Source organism: Melanerpes formicivorus, unplaced genomic scaffold, assembly GCF_026170545.1.
Source record: "Melanerpes formicivorus ecotype bairdi unplaced genomic scaffold, bMelFor1.0.p_v2 SCAF_18, whole genome shotgun sequence".
Lineage (NCBI taxonomy): Eukaryota > Metazoa > Chordata > Aves > Piciformes > Picidae > Melanerpes > Melanerpes formicivorus.
In genome coordinates this window covers 8,431,577-8,455,376 of record NW_027142370.1, presented here as the reverse complement: position 1 = coordinate 8,455,376, position 23,800 = coordinate 8,431,577, and the positions used below count along the sequence as shown (strand labels likewise).

General features: G+C 42.0%; 1 protein-coding gene across 1 annotated transcript in view; it reads left to right on the top strand.

Annotated features, from left to right (window-relative positions):
• Positions 1-23,800, top strand: part of PPP2R2C (protein phosphatase 2 regulatory subunit Bgamma) — a 162,647-nt gene that overhangs the window by 7,646 nt on the left and 131,201 nt on the right. The gene's annotated exons all lie outside the window — the stretch shown is intronic.

The window sequence follows — 23,800 nt, the reverse complement described above, 5'->3', positions numbered from 1 at the left end:
TCACTTCCATTTACTGTGTGTTCATAAAACACCCAGAGCAGTGCCTGTGCTGGCTGGGGCTAGGTAATGCTGACTTTGACAGTCCTGTCACACTTGCAAGGCACGCTCACTGACAAAGAAGCTGCAAAGCATCTGACAAGTGTGTGTGTGTGTGTATAATATCTGTATCTATCTATGCTCTCACCAAATGCCTGAAAGAGGGCATGTACTCAAACTCTGTGGTTTGAAAGTGATCAAATAAAGGAACATTACAAACCCCCAAACTTCTAATGACATCATCACATACAGCTGTTTCTATAGGTACCCTGCCACATTTGACTCACAGGTTTTATGTGGCTCTGTTTTTCTCCTTGTACATGCAGTATGAGAATAATTGGAGCTTTGTACTTCTCCAGACTTGGAGCTGCCAGTTGTTTCTTTTGGTAATAGCTAACTTTGTAACCATCCATGGAGGTTCTTTTTTTCCTCTTCTTGGAAAAACACAGCAAATGCTTACCTATGTTAATGTAACATTTGAGTTCAGATGATAGCACGAGTCAAGAAATTAAAAGGTATAGTTCCCACAGCAACCATAACTCAACCTCATTGCTGTGAAAGCACAAAAAGCCCACACCGAATACCATGCGGAATACTGCATATATGCAAGTGTGTGAGATACAGTTGCTAGGAGAGCCATAAATCTTATTTTCCAGACCTATTTAGAATCACATTTTTTATCTATTACTTGTATTTTATTGAAAAAGAGTAATGAAGAACTGAGGAGAAGAGGCCAGTTGGGTTAGTGACTCTTTTGCTGTCTTGTAGCACACAAACAATATATTATCTTGCTATCTCTGCCTTTCTGTCAAGTTTTCCTCTATTTCTGAGTAATATTGAATATGAAACAGAATCTGGCCTTCTCCCTTATCTGATTCTATTTTTTTCTCTTTGTTAGCCTATTCCTGAATTAAAGCTAATGAGATTATTCGTTTGCCTACCAAGCACAAACCCCTCAAACATTTATCTGCATGTAGTCATACAGCTTGTTATTCAACCACAGCCAGAGCTTAAGGTTCCATTAGAAAATAGAGCATGTGGAGTATGTTTATTTTTAATGTCTGTTAGAGGTCTTTTGGTTTCTTTGTCTAGCAGTTAAGTCTGCCAGTTCCTTGGTTTGGTCATGTTAGACATGTTTCGTTGCTATCACAGTGAAGAGAAAATTATAGAACAAACCAGGTTGGAAGAGACCTTCAGGATCATGATGTCCAACCTATCATCCAACACCACCCTATCAACTAAACCATGCAACCAAGCACCCTGTCAAGTCTCCTGGACACCTCCAATGATGGTGACTCCACCACCTCCCTGGGCAGCCCATTCCAATGGGCAATCACTCTCTCTTGTGTAGAATTTCTTCCTAACCTCCAGCCTAAAGCTCCCCTGGCACAGCTTGAGACTCTGTCCTCTTGTTCTGGTTCTGATTGCCTGGGAGAAGAGACCAACCCCCACCTGGCTACAACCTCCCTTCAGGTAGTTGTAGAGAGCAATAAGGTCTCCCCTGAGCCTCCTTCTCTCCAGGCTAAGCAACCCCAGCTCCCTCAGCCTCTCCTCATAGGGCTTGTGTTCCAAACCCCTCCACAGCTTTGTTGCCCTTCTCTGGACATATTCCAGCAAGTCAACCTCCTTCCTAAACTGAGGGGACCAGAACTGGACACAGGACTCAAGGTGTAGCCTAACCAGTGCAGTGTACAGGGGCAGAATGACCTCCCTGCTCCTGCTGGCCACACTGTTCCTGATACAGGCCAGGATGCCATTGGCCCTCTTGGCTGCCTGGGCACACTGCAGGCTCATGTTCAGCCTACCATCGACCAGTACCCCCAGGTCCCTCTCTGCCTGGCCGCTCTCCAGCCACTCTGACCCCAGCCTGTAAGAGGTGGAAGTGTCCTTGGTTTGAAATCAGAAATGTGTAAATATTTCGATTGTGATACTTCCTTGGCGCAGAGGAGGGCTTATAAATAATACTTTATACAGAATTTCCCGAAGCTGGTTGGCTGAAATATCTATGTGATGTATTTCATAACCTTTGAGATCTGGTCAGTGGAGAATGAGACTCTGTGTATTAAGTCCCATTCCCGTGAGTAATTATTAGAGCTGTAGGAGTCATGATTATTTGTAGAAAAATTCCCTTTGACTGAGGCATGTGCTAGTACCTCATCATTTATTTGAGCAACAACAAAAAGTATAGCACAGCTCTATCTCAGCACTCATTAAAAAAAAGGAAAAAGGAAGTGACACAGGACAGGGAAGGTTAATGATGAGAATTTCTCTCCAGTAAACTACAAAAAATTTAATTTGAACTTCATCTAGTTTCTACTAGACTGATTTTTCTCAGCCCTCCATCAGATCATGGCTTGCAATATGAACCCTTTCATGGCTAGTCTGGGCAGAGCTGAAAGACTGATTGGCTGTGAAAATGTTCTCCTTGGAAAATCTTTGGGTTCTGCCCTTCCTGGATAGATAGGCAATCTGCTCCAGGAAACCTGTTTTGACAGTGCCTGTTATCTCTGCCAGGCAGAGTCCTGGAGGGACCACTGCAGCCTACCTCAAAGCCAGGGTTAGCCCTCTGCTTTCCCAGAGCTTTCATTCTTCTGTTCTTTTTGGTTCAGAAGCTAGTTATGAACTGCACACACACACTAGTGTACGTGTTTCAAGTTGTTAGTTTATATGAAATGCAGATTTCCTTGTGTAAGGGTTTATAAACTGAAGTTTGAGCTCCATCTGCAAATTAAAACATCCCCAATGGCTCCACAATTTGTTAATAGATAAATGCAGAAAGATTAGTTAATTTCTGGCTGCCATCTAATCAAGAGTTGGTTTAGTCTTTCCACGGGGATTTTGCTGTTTCTGAGTGCTATGAAATGAGTAAGGGGACTGGGAATTGTGAATCGTGGGAATTCTTCAAGGGGCAGGCAGAGTGCTGGAATTTGAGTGAAATCCTGGGTTAAAAATTGATTCATAAGGCCCATAACCTGACCCCCTCAATAAAGTGAATATCTAGGGTATAGATTTGGTATAAGAACTGTGTTGTAGTCCTAAGTTTGCAATGGCATTTCTTGCTCCAGTGTATCTAGCTAATATTTTGAGGCTTTCCAAAAGTGTAAATACTTGCAAGTGTGCTTTAATGTTCTTCCTTTTACCTTCTTATCTTGTGGTGTTAGTATTTGAACTGAAATAAATAAAGGGCAAACTTCAAGAACTGCATTGGGATGGTTTGGAAAACAGCTAAAGATTCCATTTAGAATAGAATAGAATCAATAAGGTTGGAAGAGACCTCAAAGATCATCAAGTCCAACCTGTCACCCAAGACCTCATATGACTACTAAACCATGGCACCAAGTGCCATATCCAATCCCCTCTTGAACACCTCCAGGGATGGTGACTCCACCACCTCCCTGGGCAGCACATTCCAACGGCTAACAACTCTCTCTGTGAAGAGCTTTCTCCTCACCTTGAGCCTAATGAAACCAGAACCAAAACACAGCCAAAACCAAGGTCTGATATATTACAGAACCAAGAAATATGACCCCTTTACAGCTTCAGGTGGTTACTTTAACTTGTTCATCCTAGGCTGATGTGTAGTTCCACAAATGTGACTGTATCTACGATCTTGAGAGCTGATGAATTCACCTGCATCCATCTAATCATCCAATCTTAAGAAGAGTGGTGCTGGTTACTGACAAGAAGTAAGGTCTGCTGTGGGAGGCTTTATGCAGGATACAAGTCCATATCTAGTTCCTGAAAGCATAAACTGCCTCTGGTTCTTTAACAAAAACTGGCTTGTGTTGGAGAGCCAAGTCCAGAGGAAATTAAGCTATTGCTAGTGATAGTAATGCATAAACAGGCCCAGGGTCCAGAGAGCACTGAAGTTTGCATTCACTTTTCAGTGCAAGTTGATCAATAACAGTGTTGCAGGGTGATTTAGTGCACTCCTATGCTGTTATTTTATATAATTAATCGCTCTGCTTTTGGGCCCCGGGGAGGTGCAACGCGCAGTCGATACTGTCATGGTTTGCTGGTGATCTTGGTGACCTCATTTTGTTTTGAGGTGATGGGGCTCCTGTGGGACAGAGCGGCTGAGCAGGGGAACTGCTTTCACAGTATCACAGTATCACAGTATCGCTTAGGTTGGAAAGGACCTCGAGGATCATCGAGTCCAACCTATCAACACAGACCCCATGACTAGACCATGGCACCAAGTGCCACTTCCAATCTCCCCTTGAATGCCTTCAGGGTCGGTGACTCAACCACCTCCCTGGGCAGCCCGTTCCAATGATGAATGACTCGCTCGGTGAAGAACTTCCTCCTCACCTCGAGTCTAAACCTCCCCTGGAGCACCTTGAGACTGTGTCCCCTTGTTCTGGTGCTGGTTGCCTGGGAGAAGAGGCCAACCCCTTCCTGGCTACAACCACCTTTCAGGTAGTTGTAGAGGGCAATGAGGTCACCCCTGAGCCTCCTCTTCTCCAGGCTAAACAATCCCAGTTCCCTCAGCCTCTCCTCATAGGGCTTGTGTTCAAGGCCTCTCCCCAGCCTTGTTGCCCTTCTCTGGACACGTTCAAGTGTTTCGATGTCCTTCTTAAACTGAGGGGCCCAGAACTGGACACAGTACTCAAGGTGCAGCCTAACCAAAGCAGAGTACAGGGGCACTATGACCTCCCTGCTCCTGCTGGCCACACTATTCCTAATGCAGTGGCAGAAGTTCCTGGTATTGTGGCCAGGGTAATAGTTTCAGCAGTTGCTAACATTGTAGGAGGAGGTTGGTGCCACTCTACTAATACTTAGATTTTCCCTCAAATGTGGATCTTCCTGTGCACACGTGTGGCCCCAGAGACGTGGATTTCCTAATGGAACACAGGACTTTGATGAAAGTGGATGGCCATGTCACCTCACAGTTCTCAGTGGAGAGGAAAATCTTCCTCAGTGGGATTAAAACCATCTGCTTGCGTCATGGGCTGTTAGGTGTGAGATACGATTTGACTTTGTTAGTTGCCATGAGTAGATGAAGGGTTAGTCTGTAGAATACACTCTCCCATCTGTTAGGGATTTTTGGTAATTTCTCTTCATCTGAAAGTATTAAATTTTGTTGGTTGTAATGAGATGGAAAGAATTAGTGAAAAGTTTTTTCAGTTTGGTTATTTTTTTCCAGAATTTAGAGTGTTTTAACATCTCTTTGAAGTCATTTGTCGTGTCACCCAGTCAAAATTACCAGGGAGATGTTTGAATCATGTTTGGTAGCTCTGATGTGGAGGAGTTGTTAGTGCTCTGCTGCTGAGGCTGGTAGTAAACTTCCTTTTGCAGAACTGTGTTGCCAGTTTCCAACTGTGACCAATTCCTAACCATTATGGCTGATAATGGTAATAAATTTTTCCCCTCTGTGTTTGCCTAAGGTAAATCACAGAAGATTCAAGTCAAAACTATGCACTTTGCTTTTAGCAAGAAAATGGCTGGTATCCTTTTGCCCATTAAAACAAGAATGAATTCTGTCAAACTTGCTTTTGAATAGCTCTAGTACCTGCATGCTTTGAGGCAGGAACTTCAATTTGACAAGGTGCATATAGTCAATTTGACCATATTCAGGAGTGCCTTTCACTGCCCCTATGAAAACCAGCTCTGCTTTGACCAATTCATAAACCTCTGAAAAATGACAGTTCAAATAATCTCATTTAAGTGTTGCTAGAGGTAGATAGATCTTCCTTCCTTCCTTCCTTCCTTCCTTCCTTCCTTCCTTCCTTCCTTCCTTCCTTCCTTCCTTCCTTCCTTCCTTCCTTCCTTCCTTCCTTCCTTCCTTCCTTCCTTCCTTCCTTCCTTCCTTCCTTCCTTCCTTCCTTCCTTCCTTCCTTCCTTCCTTCCTTCCTTCCTTCCTTCCTTCCTTCCTTCCTTCCTTCCTTCCTTCCTTCCTTCCTTCCTTCCTTCCTTCCTTCCTTCCTTCCTTCCTTCCTTCCTTCCTTCCTCCCTCCCTCCCTCCCTCCCTCCCTCCCTCCCTCCCTCCCTCCCTCCCTCCCTCCCTCCCTCCCTCCCTCCCCAGTTATGCATACAGTGAATATTCCGCAGTTCAGAACTGAATTGACCTTTCCCTAGCAATTCTGGTCTGATTTGGATCAGAGATTTTTTGGTCCTTTCTGTTCTCTCTCTCTCTCTCTTTTTTTTAATGGCATTGGAGCTTTCTGTCTGCTGGAGGGAGGCAGAGTAAAGCAAGGACCTCTGTCTGTTTTGACACACAGTGGGATCTGGATGTCAAGAGTACCTTAGAAAAGGGTACCTGGAAAAAGGAATGGATTGACACTGGGGAGCTTAGGTGAAAAGGAAATCAAATCTCTTGAGTGTGTGGAGGAGACCTGTAGTACCTGGTAGTTGTAGTTACGTGCTGAAGCTGCCTAAACAGAAACTGGGAGTGTGATGGAAGCACAGGAAGGATGTTACTAGAATGGAAGGAGAGACTCAGATCAGTCTCCTGCAGATCCTAGAGTGCAACACAGTTTACTTGAGTACTGCTTCACTTCTGGTGCCAGAAGTCTGTGTGGCATCATTGCTAGCATCAGAAGTGAAGCAGTACTCAAGTACCTACTTCAGTAAAGGTGCTTGTGGAGCAGCTCTTCATCAAAAGCACAGACAAGGAAGTTTCTCTAGCTTACAATGGCCTCCTTGGTTCAAGAGACAGGAGATTTTCCAGTAGACCTTGTGATTTCAAAGTTGCAGGTGATCTGTGAAGTTATTAAGGCTCCTGCCATGTGTTTGCTTTTGTAAGAACTTTGGAAATGTTATACTTTTGAATACCTTTAAAAGAACACTTCAGAACTGCCATATCAAGCGTGCAATTGCCTCTGCAGCCTAATTTAAATGCTCTATGTATATGCATTGTAGTATAATAATTATATGATGAGTGCTGTTTTAATTTTCACCCTGTTGAACAGATGAATCAGAGCAGTGAAATGAAGGTGTTCTGTAGAAGCCCTGTCTGATGTATTGCAAAAATTGGAAGACATGTTGTCAGCAGTTTTGAGAGATGGAATCTGTCATTGTCCCTGTCCCCAGGTTTCTGTGTAAGGTGAGAAGCAGCACGTTTCAAAATGTGTTGTTTCTAATCATGGATTTTTACTTGTTAGATATGAAATGCTCAGTTGCTGAGTAGCACAGCTCAAGTCAGTAGCAGTCTGTATGGAAGGCTATAAACAATATAAATGGGATGATACGTAAGGGATTAGGCCACATGCAGAGTAGTGTGGAAGAGACAAGACAAGTGTAGGTATGCCATTAATGGAGCTAGATCCATTGTATGTTGAATAAAATAAGGTGAAATGCTTACAATGATCCCAGCATGTACCAGTTACAGAGTTTTGGACACTGGTATTTCTTCTTTTCTTCTTGTTTGCATTTGCACTGCTGGCAAATGACTTCTTATGGATTGGGTGATTGGTGCCATGGTTTAGTTGATTAGATGGTGTTGGGTGATAGGTTGGACTCAATGATCTCTGAGGTCTTTTCCAACCTGGTTAATTCTATTCTATTCTATTCTATTCTATTCTATTCTATTCTATTCTATTCTATTCTATTCTATTCTATTCTATTCTATTCTATTCTATTCTCCATTCCATTCCATTCCATTCCATTCCATTCCATTCCATTCCATTCCATTCATAAGGGAGAGAGCTACTTCACATGCTTTAATAAATAAACCCCCATTTTTTACTGAAGATCTTTTGCTTTACAGAGACATTTAGCATGAAAAAGAGTATAAAGCAATAAGTTGAAATAGTGACATTATCTTCTGTGTGGTCTCTTGATAGTTAAAAATAGATTGGTTTATCATCTTAACTTCCCCCCCCCCCCCCCCCCCCCTTTTTTTTAATTGCCCTTAGCTACCTGGAAGGTTAATTCAAATACAAAAACCCAATTTGTGAATGCAGAAAATATAAATGGAGATATTTGAATAAATACAGATTACTATAAAAGCCAAAAGCGAGTGTCAGGGATATACCTTCCTCTACAACAGTCTCCGTTCTGCAGCGGTGAATACTTAATGCCTATAGGGATGTAAGTGAGGGATCTGAAAACTAAGCTAGAGCACAGCACATTGACTAATACATTATGGAGTGGCATAAACAATTGAAGCTAAATTAGTGTTACTTTCCTGTTGTGGGTTTTTTTTCTTCCACTTCATTGCTAATTTGCAAAATTTGGTGGCTCTCCTTGAGTATCTGTCATTGCTGCAAAGTCACAAGGTTCTGGTGTAATTATCTGTGGCTGGTAATAGTATTTTAAAAATGCATGGTTACTTTGATTATTTCTTTTTTAATCACAAAAAAGGGAGAAAAATCTTTCAGAAACGAACTCTATCCTAATGGGACTCAATTTAGAACTCACTGAGTGGTACAGCAGGACTTTTGTGGACTGCAGTAGGAGCAGAAATCTGACATTTCATACCTGCTCTTACTGATGAGGTAATCGCTGTTTCTCTGTAGGAACAGTTGTAAAGTATGGCTTGAAACCATGAAATAGTCCCTTCTGCCTTTGTTCTTCTCTTTGGGATGGCATGTGGGAATACAGAACACAGATACCTCTCCTTTCTGAGAATGCTGAAATGTCTGTTAAATCACAGCTTTGCAAATCCTCCCAGAGGAGATTTGCTTAGGATCCTTTTTTCCCCCTTTCTAATCCATGCAGCAGATGACAGGTAATAAAATCAGAAGGGTTATTTGTTGTATTTTTATGGTTGAGTCTGTCATATCATATTTTCAGACTTGTCAGTGGACAGTCAGCTCTGCCTGGAGCCTCAGAGGTCAACATCTGAGCGCTGTGGAATGGCTGCTTGTGCGACTGCTTGTGGAGAGGGGGCTTAGGTTGCACTATGATGATTTACGTTTCTTTGAACGGGAGTTCTGATTGCTACAGTGCAGATGACTTATAATGTGACAGGCATGTCATGTATTTAATTATTGGATGTGCTGATAGAAGAAGAGCTGGGGTGACAGCAGTGTAATAGAGCACAACCAAATAGCGTGGCCAGTTCTACTGTGTGGGACCTGCTTGCTCTTACCAGGCTGTGCGATTTTGCTGGCCCACTGGGTCCCTTTGCCAGGCAGCTCTGATGGATCAGCTACTGTAAGATTTTCTCTCTTTGATTTTTCCAGGTCAGGTGCAGTGATTGAGTTTTAGCAAAATAACAGTATGCTAATCTAACAGGTAGGAGATGACTGTGTGGTAAGGTTTGAGCTCGGTGTCCTTCAAATACTGCGAAAATACAGCAACAGATGTGCAGGATTTAAACTGGTTGTTACACTGGAGATAGGCACAGATAATTGAAATGTCATTTTTGCAGTGTCTTGACTAGGAAAGAGTTTGATTTTCCACAGATCACTTCTGATATTTCATTTGAGTTTTGTTCTTACATATTGTTCAATATTTCTGTCCCATAGGGCATGTTTTTTTCAGAATTACAGAAATATTAGTTCAGAATATTATGCTCCATTTTTTCCCCTTATTCTTCAGTCTTTTTCATTCTTTAGTTACTGTGGTTAGAACTGTGCCTGTAGCGATTTCTTTTGTCCTTGTTGGTATGTAGAGGAGGTCTTTCCTTGAGTCTATGACAGTAACACTTCCACTCCACAGTCAATGTGGTTTCTTTTCTTTATTCTCCCCCCTGTGGAAGTATAGTTCCAATGCTGTGAGCTATCACAGCTCTGCTGATATGTACAGAGAATGGAAACTGCTGACCTAAGGCTGCAATTACTACTACATTTTAACAGACTATACAAATAGTTCAAATTCCTTGAAGACATGATTTCTCTGCAGGCAGATAGGCTGATTAAGCTCATATATAGTGAATGCAGTTAGCACCCATAAAAACTTCACCCAGCTCTATGAAATCCTATCAGTCTTTGGATTCATTTAGAGATGCAGTTTAATTCTTGTCAGACAGTGATAGCTGTGCCCTGTTGAGATGGGCTTTGTGCATGCAGACCTCCAGAGGTGAAAAGCAGCTATGCAAACCCCATCACCACCCAGCTGCTCAGTGTGATTTAGATTCCTGATGGCATCACGTGCAGAGAAATCTAGTCTAATTATAACTTTAATGAGCACCTACTCTGACATTATTTAAAACTTCCCTCTCAGCATGGTACTGTGTAAATATACATACTAGATTTTATGCAAAGACTCAGGGCTTAAGTCTCCAAACATTTCTGAGTACACTGGATTTCAAGGCCAATTGTCTGCTTTCACTGCCATGGTGTTTTAAATATGAGGGACAACCCCTGATAGACTTTTTTGGGTGACTGTTTAAAAGAAATAACACAACCCTCATTTTGCAGCTTTTTCCCCCCTATGTGTACCATGTACCTCAGCACCTCTGTTTGTGTTTGAAGAAATGGTGTGTGCCTTCAGTTTTTATTGGCTTCCCACAGAAATAAAAAAGCTGCTTACTATTTATGCTGGTAGGAGGAAGAATGTGAACACTTCATTCTTCAGGGGAAACTCAAGCCATGTCTAACTTGAGGAATCCTTTAGGCCTGCTTATTTGGTGTGCTCACAATGCCTTGCCTTGGTACTAAAATGCCTGACAGAATCTGATATTGGAGATCACCCCGGGGAAGATGCCAACAAAAAGCCCAACCCTGTGTGGATCTATAAATTGGTTTTCATATAGAGAACAAAATCACTCCACTGAAGGCTACCAATCTTTTTAGTAATACTTCTATCTGTAGGCATTACTGAAGGCTTACATTAATTTATAAAATGCTTTTTTGTTGCCCTTCCCCCCCCCCCCCCCCCCCCAGTCTTTTTATATAATACAGTAATCTGTGCATAAACAGGCCACAGGATATATATTTAATTGTACTCCCTGGTTTTCTTTTGTTTGCTTGTTTGCTTGCTTTTCTTTTCCTCTTAGATCTATTTGTTGCTTGACTAGACATGTAGTATTTTTCTGCATTGATTGCAGCTTTTCCAGGGGGATATTTATGGGTAAAATTTAGAAGAATACAGTTGTAGATGAGATGCAGAGTGTGAGCAGAACACAGCTTTGCAGTTTTGGCTTTGGGACATTTAGATTTCCTGTATACAAAATGGGAAAAGATTGTTATGCTGCCTAGGGGAGATGCAGGTAAAATTCAAGTGCTGGAAATGTGCTCAGGCTAATTGCAAATTGTTGCTACTTGAAAGTTAATGGTTTTAGTAGACAAGTTTAAAAAGGCATCATGTAAGTGATACTAGCTCACTACTTAAGGGAGGGGTTAGGTACCTTCTGGAAGAGATTTTAACCCCCACACACTCTGTTGTTGCCATTTTGTGTGCTACAGAAAGGAAATAGTGGTTCCTCTGGTGGTTCTCTCTAATGTGTTGCTGACATTGTTAGGGTACCTGCAGTGAATAAACCAAGGTTAGCAGATCCTCACAACCCAGGAAAGCATGCACTTTAGCCAGCTTTCCAGTCCAGTGCCTTTAAACCACACAGGTGTTCTTGCTATAGCATTTGCTTCTACCTCAGTACAACCTAATCTTTCCTATACTGGGATGAACACCTGTGCTGGACAAAGAAATTAAACAATTATCTTCTCTTGAGAACAAAGGCACTTGTCCTCATAGCTCATCTACAACCAAGCAGCCAACAGAAACAATGACTCCATCCCTACAGTGAGTGACCTCTGATAAATTAGAGGCTGTAGGTGGACATTTTGATGACAGTTGCTATACATTTGATCAATCTGATCTCAAATATCCTAGCATGGCTTAGGTTGGAAGGAACCTTCGGAGATCATCTACTTCAATCCTCCTGCTGTGGGCAGAGACACCTCTCCACTAGACTTGGCTGCTCAAGGCTTCATCCAGCCTGGGCTTGAGCACCCCTGGGAGGGGGCATCCACAACCTCCCTGGGCAGCCTATTCCAGACTCCCACCACCCTCATACTGAACGGTAAGATACTGCTACTATGTATGGTAAGACACCACTAAAATAACTTAAAAATAGTTAATATTTGAAACATTTATTCTGCATTTTTGTTTCATAATTTTGTTTATGAAAGCTGCTGGTGGTGGAAATTGTTGCTTGTTGCTCTGATGTCACAGCACCAAGCATTCAGAGTGGCGCTGATGATCAGAAAAGGGAGGTGGCTTTAACAATGTATCCTGTTCCCTAACATGAACTGGATTTCTACCCAGTGACTGCAGCATTGAATGGATAATTTCTGACAGAGCTAGAGAATAATTATTGTTCTATGAAGGCAACTTTTAGGCCCCAAAGTACTTTAATCATCCTACTTTCAGTAAGAAAGAAAAAGCTTGATTTTATGAGGAGGCTTGTGTGGGCAACAGCAGTCCTCCTGTAGGTTGTAAGTTTCATAATGAAGGACCTTAACAAGCAAACTGGTGTTGGATTTATTGGGAATTTGCATAAGTGAAAATAGAAAGGCTTTGGCTCATTTACTTGCAAATGCCTAAGTGTAAAGACATAATCTTTAGTGTATAAAGTTGCTTTATGATATCTCCCTCTGCTTTTATCCTTTTTATTATCTGTACATCTGTTCAGTGTAGTTGTACATCCTGGATGCTTAATCGAGCCTGGTTCAAAAACTGTTGCTCACATTGGGTGGTCTTTGACTTAAATTAACAGTTTCCATCCATAAAGAGAGTCCTTGTCAACTAAGGATACCACAGTGATTTAAAATCCATTCTTAAATCTTCTGCTGTAATGCCAACTGGTAGAGGGTGTAGCTGGTGATGGACAGTCCTCACATGTGACTATGGTATTCATAGATTCATAGAATGGTTTAGGTTGGAAGGGACCTTAAAGATCATAGTATGATAGTATCATAGTATCAGTCAGGGTTGGAAGGGACCACAAGGATCATCTAATTCTAACCCCCCTGGCATGGGCAGGGACACCCCACACTACATCAGGCTGGCCAGAGCCTCATCCAGCCTGGTCTTAAACACCTCCAGGGATGGGGCCTCAACCACCTCCCTGGACAACCCATTCTAGTGCTTCACCACTCTCATGGTGAAGAACCTCCTCCTCACATCCAGCCTGAATCTCCCTGCCTTCAGCTTCATTCCATTCCCCCTAGTCCTATCACTACCTGAGATCCTGAGAAGTCTAGTTCCAACCCCCCTGCTGTGGGCTGGGATACCTTGCACTTGATTGGGTCACTCAAGGCCAATATTGTACAGCACATTTTTGTGGAGGCATCCCAACTTGCATTATGATTACCTACTCTTCACCCCACTGCTCTTCCATTATGTGCTTGAAGAGTTACAGTTGTAACTCAAACAAGTCTGTTGCAACCACAACATTTGTTTGAAATGTTGTTCTAGTAAAACCTAATAAAAATATTTACTTCCATAGGGAATGTTTTGAACTGTGGAATATATGTACTGCAGAGCTGCATGTTGAGGACTGTGGGAAAATTTCAGGTGCTACTGGAATATCTTTGAGGCCAATTTGTAAAATAAGATAGTACATGCTTGTATGGAAATTTTCTCTGGTCTGAAGCAATAGAACATGGAATATTCTCATCCTCTTCCAAGAAAAGCCCAGATAACTTTGGGGCCTCTGCCAGCTATCTCTGATTATCAGCTGAAATCGTTGTGCCTTTGCCAAGAAGGTTGTAAAACTTCCTTTTGTCAACCTTTGGCCCACAGCCTGCCAACAGAATGGTTCCATAAATGAAATAAGTTTTGCCTTACCAAATGAACTTCAGAAATTGAAGGAGAAATTTAGTTTCTGTGTACTGAAGCCCTTTGTGCTTGCCGTAGAGCCATTTACTGAGGTACGAAGGGATTCCTGTTACCCGGAAAATGCCTGTTCCAGTCTCATCTCTACAGAAGCCTGTCACCTCTGGTTCCAATTCTATGCACTACTATAAAAATTTGAACAATGCCACGTGAATGCAACATCTGTCAGCATTTATCAAAGTCTTGCTAGTCCGGCTGCTATGAAAGCCACATGATTGCCCATATGAGGCCAACAGGGCATTAAGGGAGTCCTGTGCTCTTTTCCTCACAGTGGCCACTTCAGTGCATTAGGTGTTAATCATCAGTCTCCTAAATGATTTAGTTAGTTTTTAATCAACAGCTCAAAGGGTGTGTGCTTAAGAGAAAGCCAAAGCTTCCTTCTCTGTTTGTATAACTGTTTGTTGTATTTAGAGCTTAGAGCTTACAGTTCTGTATTTGATTTTTAGAAGCTGAGAATCAAGATGCTCCTCGAGTGGTGCTGGCTGCATTTTCCTGGCCTAATCTATCAGTGTGGTGATAACTGAGTCATGTGCATAAATTAGCTGTTCTAAAATGAGAAAAGCCTGTACAAGCTGAGAGGGTTCATATTGCTATTTCTCAAGTGTGTTAAAAGGAGAAATTATACTAACCTGTTTTTTATAGTTCAGTCTAGCTACTTTATGTTTCTATTCAGAAAGCAATGAATAAATCATAAGTGTTACATATGTGTTAATCTAATGAGATCCTCAAGGAAGAAGAAGTGGAGCAGCTGTTATTTTTACAGCTGTAGCTCATAATTTGAGTGCTTTCCATTTAGCTAAGTATTCAAATGCCATTTAAATATCGTGCAGGATTTAGACTTGGGGTAAGTGTATTGATACAATACATCAAGGCTCTTTGCTTTTTCTGAGGCTCTAATTTTATATCTGAAAACTAGCTTTTAAACTAGTTTAAAACGAACTGGTACCACCATCCCTTTGGACAAGGCTTATGCCCTCGAATGTCTCTGCAATGCCTATTCAATTGTCAAGTTGGAGCTGTGAGTTCCTCTCTCAGAGTATGTATTCAATAAAAGTGCTCATTTCTGGCTTGCATGCAGATCTCCAGTCCAAGGGCATGCCTTCACTGAATTCTCAAGACCTTTGTTCACTGATTTGAATCTGTAATTTACCTCTTAGATACTAAGGGAAGTCTGAGGTTATTCTCTGCTGTGTCATAAATAAGTTTGGCTAGGTAGAACACTTGCTGTTTTGCATTAGGAAATGGTGGTGTTGGTCATTTCTTTCACATAAAGAGTAAAGATTTTGGTATTTTGGCTAGGGTTTTGTTGTTGTTGTTGTTTGTTTTAGGAATTAGGTGGTGACCCTACCAATTGATTTCCCTAAAAGCCATTTATGAAGGAAAAAGAGATGCTCTATATGTACCACATACAGTAGTTAGTGGTTAATTCAGGTGATTTATGTATAAAATACTGTTAATTTTCTGTTTATCATTTAATTTGTCTCAAGTTAAATTTGTTGCAAATTGCACAGGAACACTCACTTGGTAGCTGTGTCCTCCTCTCTTGCAAATATGGCATTTTTGGCAGTACAATCAAGCTTTTAGAGGACCTATCAGTAACTCTTTGTGGTAGACATAAAATACTTCTGGTATATAAACAAACAAGAACAGGCTGAAAAATAGTTATGACAAACTATCTGTAAATTATTATTAAATCAAAGGAAAGAAACAATTAATTCATTATCCCAAAGATGCAATGTTGTGGCCTGGCATATTGAGACACTAGAGAAATCGCTGTCTTAGTTTGGTGGCTGGTGGCATTAGGGTTATGATTCTGTTAATAGTTAAAGAAAGACTGGGAGCTGTACATAAGATGTAATTTGCTAGCAAACATGCTGCTGAAGTACAAATATTCCTCTTTAATTTGGTTATTTGGTACTTGACTCTTCAACTGTGCATGCCATTTAAGTGTAATCAGTCATTTTTCAGTCTATAGGAACTCTTTATGTAATCAAAATGGGAGATTGTCATGATTGCTTTTCAAAGATGAGGTTTTAGAGCCAGGAAGGAAGGAGAAGGCCCTAACATTTCCTGTGGCTTCTAGTAATCAAACAGGTAGCAGAGGCAATTTGTTGATGAGTGATGTCCTATGTAAGTATGCTTTATGCCCAATTAGGCAATGACTGTGTATCACTACATCAGTGGAGGGGGAGGAACTGTCACTGATTTCAGAGCATTGTTACGGTACTCTGAATACCTTTAGAAGATATTTTTATGCTGGGGCTGCGAGTTGGTAACCCCAGGAAGAACTGCTGATAAATTGTCTGGAACTCTCTTGCAGAATAACACCATAAAATCAGCTTTGCTGGCTTTGTTCCTGGTGTTTCACTGGGGCAAGCTGGCATCATCAGCTATAGTGTCAGTGAGAGGGATGATCTAACTGTGATCTTCCCTGTGCTTTTCTGTCTCAGTCTGTGCACAGAACAATGTCCCTTCGTACCCTGGCCCTTTGTGAGTATTTATTAAGCACACAAATGCAGGTTGCTGGAATAGCTAAGCTGTTTTCTAATTAGCCAAGGGAAAAGATCCCATTATTCTGAATAGCTTTGTGTCACTGTACTGCAGTTCTTTGGAGTGGTGACTGTTTCCATGCCCTTCAGTGACCATGGAGCCCTTGGCTGCTTCTTAGGTGGCCACTTTGTTTGACTGACCCTTCTGTTTCACTGACTCTTCTGTTTCACTGCACTGAAAAGCCCTTATGGCTTTTAAGCATCAATATGTGTGAAAGATGATTCAATTGATGAGAAAAATTAAGCTTGTTGAAAATATGCTGCAGTTGTTTCTCCCTAGGTCTGAACTGTGTCTTGATCAGGTCTTTGGCATTATGAGGCCTTCCTCTAAACTGAGGTACTGCATTAGGTTTCTGTATCAGCTTTTGCTGCTGTCAGACACTGTAGCTTTCAGGTACTTTAAAGCTGTGGCACTATAGTAGGGAGCTGGAGTAGGATGGCGCCTGAGAGAAAGAGATTCTCATATTCTCATTCTAGCTCTGATTTATCACAGAATCATAGACTCAATAAGGTTGGAAAAGACCTCAAAGATCATCAAGTCCAACCTGTCATCCAACACCTCATGACTACTAAACCATGGCACCAAGTGCCATGTCCAGTCCCCTCTTGAACACCTCCAGGGATGGTGACTCCACCACCTCCCTGGGCAGCACATTCCAACAGCTAACACCTCTATCTGTGAAGAACTTTCTCCTCACCTCCAGTCTAAACTTCCCCTGGTGCAGCTTGAGACTGTGTCCTCTTGTTCTGGTGCTGGTTGCCTGGGAGAAGAGATCAAGGTCTCCCCTGAGCCTCCTCTTCTCCAGGCTAAACCATCCCAGCTCCCTCAGCCTCTCCTCGTAGGGCTTGTGCTGTATATATGTTTTGAGAAGAGTTGCATTTTGCTGCAGAATAAAAAAAGAATTATGGAGGATTAAAGGGTAATGAGATTTTAAACATTTTGTTTATTTATTAAGCCCCTGAAAGACCAAGCTCAGTCTTTTTGGCACCAATGGTTTTTTAAAAGAATTAAGAAGCCCTTAAAAATGATATCCTGTAGTACTAAACCATCCCAAGGAACATCCCAGGGTCTGTCTGCCTGATGAATTCTGAGGTTCATAGAGCTTCACCAGCATGAAGTTTTCCAGTGAAGACTTGGCTTATGGATCACTGACTCTAGAGGATTGATTTCTTCATGTATTGCTCTGAGTGGGGAAGAAGTCCATTTTAAACAAGATTTGGCTGTAGGTTTTCATGGGAGTGCTACTGACAGCTGCCTCAGAGTTTACATAATATTGATAGAGACAGTACTGTGTTATTTTGACTATTTGGAAGCAGATGTTTTTGCTGTTGTCTGTTTGCTTCATTTCCTCACAGAAATAATGATTTGTTTGTTTTTATCCTTTTAATCCAATGTGACACTTAAAACAGAAATATTTCTTTAAGAAATGGAAGATGTAGCAATAGCTCTTACAGTGTTAAAAACTTTAGCCAGCTTAGTAACTTAGAAAAATATAAAGCAGTTGCTGAATGGGAAATACCAAATCAAACTCTAAATCCAGATGGAAAATGTTTCATCTGCAGGGTAGTTCCTTCTTTATAAAATTTGATTCTGAGCTGCAGCAGATGGCTAGAAAGAATAGAATAGAATAGAATAGAATAGAATAGAATAGAATAGACCAGACCAGGTTGGAAGAGACCTTCAAGATCATCGCGTCCCACCTATCACTCAACACCACCTAATCAACTAACCCATGTAACCAAGCACCCTGTCAAGTCTCCTCCTGAACACCTCCAGTGATGGTGACTCCACAACCTCCCTGGGCAGCCCATTCCAATGGGCAATCACTCTCTCTGTGTAAAACTTCCTCCTGACCTCCAGCCTGAACTTCCCCTGGTGCAGCCTGAGACTGTGTCCTCTTGTTCTGGTGCTGGCTGCCTCGGAGAAAAGACCAACCTCTGCCTGTTTACAATCCCCCTTCAGGTAGTTGTAGAGAGCAATAAGGTCACCCCTGAGTCTCCTCTTCTCCAGGCTAAGCAGCCCCAGCTCCCTCAGTCTCTCCTCATAGGGCTTGTGTTCCAAGCCCCTCACTAACTTCGTTGCCCTTCTCTGGACTCGTTCCAGCAAGTCAACCTCCTTCCTAAACTGAGGGGCCCAGAACTGGACACAGTACTCGAAAGGTAATAAAGGGATATGATAGAATCATTTAGGTTGATCATGTCCAGCTGTAAACCTAATGCTGCCAAGTCCACTACTAAACCACATCCTCCAGCACCACATCGACACATCTTTTAAATACTTCCTGGCATAGTGTCTCAGCTGTGTCCCTGAGCAGGCTGTTCCAGTGCCTGACAACCCTTTCAGTGAAGATTTTTTTTTCCCCTAATATAACCCAGTGTTACTTATTTCCATGCTCTATGTTTTCCAATTTATAAAAGAAATATAAGATTTCTTTTTTTCACAGGATTTTGTCTGTTTAATTGAGAAGTTTAATTTTCTTTATATAGACTACAATAATAGATCAGAACACCGGGTCAATACTGTGTTGAGGAGACAAGGCTTATGATTTCATTAATATTTATAAGTTAATACAGTGCTCAAAGAGAAATGCCTTCATAATTGAACTGTAGGAAGATTAAGTAACTAAATATGAAAGGTTAATTTTAGAAAGTCACTGTCAAGCTAAAGGAACAGTATTGTCAGCTGTGCTGCTTGCCATTCTCTTTGAGCTGGTGTGAAACAACTGTTGCAGGACTGTTCAGGGGGAAGGGATGAGGCCACTCCTGGGGTTCAGGTTAGGTGAGAACAGACACAAGTCAGCATATTGTAGCTAAGTTGCTATATATGTGGTATTTTTGAGTTATATTATCTTAAAAGCAGCAATTTCAATAATGTTAGTTCTGGCAACTCTGGGAAGTTAAAAAGAACATTTTAGGTAATCTCATGGTCTGTATTTTCTGTAGAATGAACACGTTTTATGATTTCTCAAACCCTCCCCCCCACCATCCAAACTCTCAAAGCAAAAAGTTTTCCTTTAAACGTGGTAAAAGCACCTTCTCTTAAAATGTTTTTTTGCTTGTCTTTCCTCTCATAAAGAATGCTTAGGTTTTCCAGTCAGAGAAATTCATAAGTGCAAAAAACCCACTTTCTCCTGAAACATTGCATTCCCAGGGGAGAGTGCAACAGAGCAAACTTCCCCTGTCGTGACCCAGGATCTAGAAACATAGCGCATGGAGGTGTTTCAGGTGCTTTGGTGGTGAGGATAGAAGACCTTTGTATATTAGAGCAACATTAAAGCAACAGTGCTTTCCCTTTTGTTTTCCCCAGTTGTTTCTGAGCGTGGCTCTGGTTTGCTTGCTTCTCCTTTACAGCAGCAGCGCTACAGAGCAATTTAACAGCATAAAATTATCAGTGCTTATGAGCAGTTAAAGTCTACTAGCAACATATTTCTTCAGTCTTGCCTTGATTGATGAGATCTCTGCTTGTAATGTGCAGAGAATGACAAAATTGTGTTTCAAAGTGCCTTGCTCATACTGATACACAACTATAATTGGAGCAAGTAAATTACATGTTTCAAATCTATACAGAAAGAGTGATTGCGCTATGGAATGGGTTGACGGGGAGGTGGTGGAGTCGCCGTCATTGAAGGTGTTCAGAAGGAGACTTGATGGGGTGCTTGGTGCCATGGGTTAGCTGTTTGGGTGGGTTGGATTGGTTGATGGGTTGGACACGATGATCTTGAAGGTCTCTTCCAACCTGGTTTGGTTTATTCTAATAAAGGTTATTCTAATAAATCCCTCAAGAGTATTTCTTTAAAGGATGTATCTAGCTTCAAGTTAGGAGAGTTGGTATGAGAAAGACTAGGAGTGCATGACGATTGTAAGATAAATTCTTTATTGTAGTCCAGTTCTGCAGTATCTCTGGTTATTTGGCTTTCTGGCTTAATCACAAGGGTGGTGGTTTGAAGGGATATTCACATTACACAGCCCAGCCTCCCACACACTTGTAGATACAGAAGCTTTTCCTGTAAAGATCAGGATGAAAAAGACATTGAGTCTTTCTCTTGTCGTCTGTCACTAGGTTCTCTCCCCCATCTGTCACCCACATATTTTCTGAACTTCCTTTTACAGCTGGCACGCCCATGGCTTCTCTGCTTGTTCCCCACAATGTCCCTCCTTAGGTCTGCTGTCAGGTGAGCTCTGGCCTCCTTATTTTTACCCTTGAGTTTTTTGTTAATGAAGGTGGGTTAAACCCTCACGTTAGTGCCTGTCCTTTTCATGTCCCCTCTTTTTTTTCTTTCTTTTTCTAATTCTATTTCATCAAACCCTTCTTCCTAAGCCAAGTGGGCCTACTGCCAGGACTTGGGAATGAAGATATGAAAAAAGAGTGGTTTCCAATACGTGATTTATTTTTTTATTCATGGGAAAGTAAAGCGGTTTGCACAATTCCTGGATGGTAGAAGTTGGCATAGGGACTTCACAGTATCACAGTATCACTTAGGTTGGAAAGGACCTCGAGGATCATTGAGTCCAACCTATCAACACAGACCCCATGACTAGACCATGGCACCAAGTGCCACGTCCAATCTCCCCTTGAACGCCTCCAGGGTCGATGACTCAACCACCTCCCTGGGCAACCCGTTCCAATGACGAATGACTCGCTTGGTGAAGAACTTCCTCCTCACCTCGAGTCTAAACCTCCCCTGGCGCAGCTTGAGACTGTGTCCCCTTGTTCTGGTGCTGGTTGCATGGGAGAAGAGGCCAACCCCTTCCTGGCTACAACCACCCTTCAGGTAGTTGTAGAGGGCAATGAGGTCACCCCTGAGCCTCCTCTTCTCCAGGCTAAACAATCCCAGCTCCCTCAGCCTCTCCTCATAGGGCTGTGCTCAAGGCCTCTCCCCAGCCTTGTTGCCCTTCTCTGGACACGTTCAAGTGTTTCGATGTCCTTCTTAATTAAGAATGTGAGTTAATTAAGAATGTGAGGATGTATTTTAGCCTAGGTTTAACTTCAAGAAATAGCATGACTAAATGTGATAGAGCAGGGCACACTGCCTGAAAAAGGCAATAAAAAAGAAAAGATCTTTAAATTAATGTTGCTGAGGAAGACTTTTACTTTTTGGGAAATGGAGCTAAAAGTGTTCATAGGGCATGAAACAAGAAAAATGAGGGCATAACTACCAAGGAGCTCCAGTAGAACTGGGTGACTAAGCTGACACAGATGATAGAAATGGGTCAAAATATAGCTAAATCTCTGACAGTTTTAATGGCAAAACAACAACAATGACAAAAGATTTCATAAATTGGAAGTGGTTTCTCTTCTGGCTGATGCAAAATCAACTTGTTAGCAAGAATAAATGTAAGAGACATATTTACCCAGACAATGTAGAGACACTGGGAGGCTGAGGGGGGATGCTTTAGCCTGCTGCTAAAGCCTGTTTACTCAGCTAGAAATCGCGTTCAGGAGGTCAGGCCAAGTCACCAGGTCTTGCTTATGAATCTCAGAACTGCTGAAACTCATCGCTCTACCTTTCCTCCATTGATCTTTATAGATTCAAAATAATAACTGTGTTAATTAGAAACAACACTGAAGGGTTCTGAGATTAGCCACAATTTCCAGTGTCTTGTGGCCTTTTTGGAGGCTCCTGAGATGGATGCCTTCCACGTGTGTATACCAGTTAGAGGTATTAGATATGTCTGTTGCAGCAAGTTTCCAGAATCTTATTGTCCAAGACATATAAAGCTGTAATTAGATTTACCTTTTCTTTTGCTCCTGAGAGGTTAGAATTGAATCTCTGGAAAAGTCATGAGCATTGCTGTGAATAAGCTGCAGTGGCTGCCTGAAAACATTGAATTCAGAGCCCAGAGGAACGCTGACTGGCTGCTGTAATGGAGGTGTCCAGAGAAGGGCCACAAGGATGATTAGGGGGCTGGAGCACCTCTCCTATGAGGACAGACTGAAGGAGTTGGGGCTGTTCAGTCTGGAGAAGAGAAGGCTCCGAGCTGACCTCATTGTGGCCCTCCAGTGTCTGAAGGGTGCCTACAGGAAGGCTGGGGAAGGACTTCTCAGGATCTCAGGTAGTGATAGGACTAGGGGAATGGAATGAAGCTGGAGGCGGGGAGATTCAGGCTGGACATGAGGAGGAAGTTCTTCACCATGAGAGTGGTGAAGCCCTGGAATGGGTTGTCCAGGGAGGTGGTTGAGGCTCCATCCCTGGAGGTGTTTAAGACCAGGCTGGATGAGACTCTGGCCAGACTGATCTAGTATGGGGTGTCCCTGCCCATGGCAGGGGGGTTGGAACTAGATGATCCTTGTGGTCCCTTCCAACCCTGACTGATACTATGATACTATGATACTGTGATACTATGATACTATGATACTATGATATGAAAAAGCTTGGTGATTTCAGAAGCTTACAAACACAGAAGTTACATGAGCAGGGCAGTATTGCATAGAGAGCTTCACTTAAAATGGAATTGCCAGGAGTTGTTCATAGATCTCTTGTGCTTGAAAAGAGGTCATGCAAGGTGTGATTTCTGGGGGCATAACAGACCACTCTGTCCTTCAGCAGTAAAGTTTTTGCCAATTACCCTATCTTTAACCTTCCATTTATAACGGAAAATTAATTAGAAGGTTCTGGACAGGAAATGGGGACTAACCGGGGTCTTTATCTTTTTATGGCCTATTTAGCTTTAAAAGCATGAATTAAAAATATTTTCTTAATATTTATAATGAAAACTGTCCTCTCATTCTCCTGCCTTGGTGATTACAGAACAAAAGCCCAGACTGGGGGGGCTTCAGCCTTGTATAATGGAACGAGCAGCAGCCTTTACTGTGCCAGCTGAAACAGAAGCATGAAGAATTTAACCGAGGCAACATGAGAGAGTACTGAGTCACAAAAGTCTTTCTAAAACAAAACTGTTGGTCTGCACCATGCTTGGAAGCTAGTATGATAAGATCTGGCTTCAGCTGTAGTGTTGAGTGGAGATTTAATCAGAAAAATGTGACAGTCTGATGTAATTCAGGTTAATTTTGCAAGGAATACAACTCCTGCTTAAATATTCTGAAGTTATTTTAGGTAACTGAAATAGCATATTAATTTTCACCCTCTTACTTAAAATGTCCCTGTTTGAAGAAGTTTAAAAAAGCATTAGCAGCACTGTTCCAGTCTTAGTACCCTTCATGGGTAGGAAGGCTGTCTTTCTGTTTTAATCTGACAGGGCACCTCCCTCACAGCTTGAGTCCCTGCTATGAGGTGGTGTATCACAGATTGATAACCACAGAGCAGATGGAGAACAGAATGCCTGGACAGTTATTTTATGAGAAGATCAGGAATTATGACTTTATAATCTTCCATCTTGCTATTTTGGAGAGAAGCCATGTTTACTGCTTTTACAGTAAGCATTAGCATAGCAAATTATGCTATCAGCCATAGCGAGCAGCGCTACTGGGAGAGGAGGTAAATAGTGAAATTGTGAAAGACAAGCCTGTGGTGCTGAGAATCCTGATTGCA